The 3,098-nt window shown below is 39.3% G+C and overlaps 1 non-coding gene across 1 annotated transcript; it reads right to left on the bottom strand.

Annotated features, from left to right (window-relative positions):
• Positions 1–2,515: 2,515 nt before the first annotated feature.
• LOC127125189 (small nucleolar RNA R71) lies at positions 2,516–2,622 on the bottom strand. Its single transcript, XR_007804642.1, has one exon. It is a non-coding gene; the product is annotated as a small nucleolar RNA R71 (small nucleolar RNA).
• Between the last annotated feature and the right edge of the window lie 476 nt (positions 2,623–3,098).

The raw sequence follows: 3,098 nt of genomic DNA, 5'->3' as shown, positions 1-3,098 counted from the left end.
CAAAGAAGTCCAAGGCTGGGGAAGGATCATTGACATCGTGGTAAAAGCAGACATGTTTGGGGTCGGTTATCAGCCGGATCAAGAGTCGTCTAGACCAAACAGAGGATGTCGTCCGCCGTACACCTTCCAGACTACATGGAGTTAGGATGTTATACCTCAATGCTCAAGCTATCAAGCAAAGCAAGAGCAAGTTCACAAGGGAACTAAAGCAACTAAAGTACCTGAAAACAATCCAAGATAATCAGTACTAAACTCAAACAGAAATCAAACAGCAAATGTCAACAGTTAACTGTACAACTGTACACAAGCAAACAACAGTCAATGCACAAAGGTGCAAGCCATTAGGCACAAGGTACAAGTCTTAAACCCTACAAAATAAACCAAAGTTAGTCATCAACAATCAATAGGTCAACTCCAATTGAGTAAGCATCATTAAGCATGGCAATTGTGCCCTTTGACCTGAAACAAAACTCAAATGTGAGAGCACAAACCACTAGTACAAGACTAGGGTCGAAATGATAGCAAAAAACCAAATGAGATAGCGAGAGCGTACATTCTGACTTAAAGGTATAGAATCTGTCAACAAAAGTGATCCACCAGACCCTTACTTCTCGTTCCTCAACCACTTTTCCGTGGATTTCTCACTCAACCAAGTCACCCTTATTTCTCTCAACTTCCAAGACCGAATGGAGAATATAAAAGGATGGAAGCTGGAAACCTACGGGCACGCTTAATTTTCCTCTCTGAAGCCAGCTTTCAAGGCCTTTCTCTGCATTTTATTTTTCCACAACAATTCTGTTTTTCTTTTATTTTTCTTCAGCAACATTGTTTTCTTTTACCGTTCAGAGCTTTGATTTTCCCTTTTCCCTTTCTATTTTTCATTTAGACGAAGTAGTAGTTTCCTACACTAGGGAACTACTACAATTTATTTAATTTAGTTTAAGCAATTATTTCGAAGAAGCAGAATCCTACCGACTTGTGGAGGACTGCTCAAGTACTTCAAGATTCGGCGTATTCTATTAATCCAATTTCCAGGTTTTTATTCAACTACTATTGTTATTGCTTTATGATTATTATAATCATGTTTGCTTTATTGTTACTCTGTTTATGTTCGTCTGTGTTTGCGTTATTTAACATGTCCGGCTAAAATACCGGTATCGGTATGTAATCCATTTAATTAAACGGGATTTAATAATAATCGGTGTAAAACTTCTTTCCTCAAACAATCTTTTTGGTTATAGTTTTTAATTTAAATTTAATTAACTTTGTCACAAGAGTGAGAAGCTATTTAATACGATTTTGCCACGAGAGTGGGAAATTAACTAAGGTGAGAACCGACAATCGCGAGAGCGTGAGGGTCGAATTGGATAGTAAAAACTAGGCATTGATTTTAAAAACAGCGAGAGCACTTTAAAAGCAATTAGAACTTATTTATTTTCTAAAAGTATTTTTAACTTCAAATGAGATAGCGAGAGCGTACATTCTGACTTAAAGGTATAGTCCGAATCAACAATCACGAGAGTGTGAGATAAAACCTTTTAAATAAGTATTTTCTACTGAAAGATGTCTGGTACTTAAGTTATACACCGGTGACTTATCGAATCCCTGACGATTAATGCATTGCATACTGATATCCTCCTATTAATATTTTCTTAAGACTTAACTTCCCTTAGATTTAATTTTCTTCAACCAAACTTCTGAAAATCATTTCCTTAGCTAAACATAGCAACGTCGGTAGCATTAGTTTGACCATCGGTCCCTGTGGGTTCGATATCTTTTAAAACTAAAATGACTAGACTGTGCACTTGCAGTCAAGTACCCGATAGACTATATTCTATATACAGTCACGAGACGTATCAAGTTTTTGGCGCCGTTGCGGGGGACTTGATTTAGTCAAATAGTGTGATTCTTTCGTTGCACAGTATAGACTAAGGCAAAAACTAATCTCCTTTCCCTTATTTCCCCCGATTGTATGCCAAGTACTCGCTCACAAGGCGACAACTTAGCACCACCAATTGTAGAATTAGAGCGTTTCTTATATTTAAGACATTGAATACTAAAGTTCCAACGAAGATACAATATTCCTGATATCTTCTTTCCTACTGTTGAACCAGTTGAAAAACCAACCATGGCTACAGTGGAACCACATAATCATCCTCTTAAGTTCTATGCTACCCCGTCCCAACAAGAACCTCACAGCAACATTGTTGCCCCTGCTATCAATCGAAACGATTTCGAGCTAAAACCCTCATTATTATCAGCCGTCCAACAACATCAATTTGCTGGAAATCCTACGGACGACCCTAATGAGCATTTGACCAAGTTTGTGCAATACGTGGACACTGTGAAGGTGAATGGTGTATCTCAAGATGCGATAAGACTACATCTCTTTCCTTTCTCTCTAAGAGACAAAGCTTGGGCTTGGTTGCAATCCTTGCTATCCAACTCAGTTACAATATGGGAAGAACTGAAGAACGTGTTCTTATCCTGATATTTTCCGCCAAGCAAAACTGATATGCTGAGAGCTCAAATCAACGGATTTCGACAAAAGGATGTAGAATCTCTCTACGACGCGTGGGAGAGATACAAAGACATGATGATGATATGTCCACATCACGGTCTCGAAGACTGGGTGATCATTCTCACATTTTACAATGGGCTTATGTATAACACAAGACTGATAGTAGACGCTGCCGCGGACGGTGCACTTATGGACAAGCCATACAACGAAGCCTATCAACTTATTGAAAACATGGCCCAAAACCATTGCCAATGGGGAGGTGAAAGAACTCTAGTAGAAAAGTCCCAAACAGAAAGTGGAATGTACGAAATCAGTAGCCCTGACCACATCCATGCAAAGGTAGATGCCCTTGTTCAAAAGTTAGACAACTTGACCATACCACCCGCAGCCATCGTGGCTGTCGTGACTCCAAACTGTGAGTTATGTGGAACTCCTGGACACACTGCACCAGAATGTCAGATATTGGCAGGAGTCCCAACCGATCAAGTGAATTACGCACAAGGAAACCCTTACTCGAATACATATAACCCAGGTTGGAAAAACCATCCCAACTTTTCGTATAAGAATAACAACGCCC

Source organism: Lathyrus oleraceus, chromosome 2, assembly GCF_024323335.1.
Source record: "Lathyrus oleraceus cultivar Zhongwan6 chromosome 2, CAAS_Psat_ZW6_1.0, whole genome shotgun sequence".
Classification (NCBI taxonomy): Eukaryota; Viridiplantae; Streptophyta; class Magnoliopsida; order Fabales; family Fabaceae; genus Lathyrus; species Lathyrus oleraceus.
The sequence above is the reverse complement of the archived record's forward strand: the minus strand, read 5'-3'. Positions and strand labels throughout refer to the sequence as shown.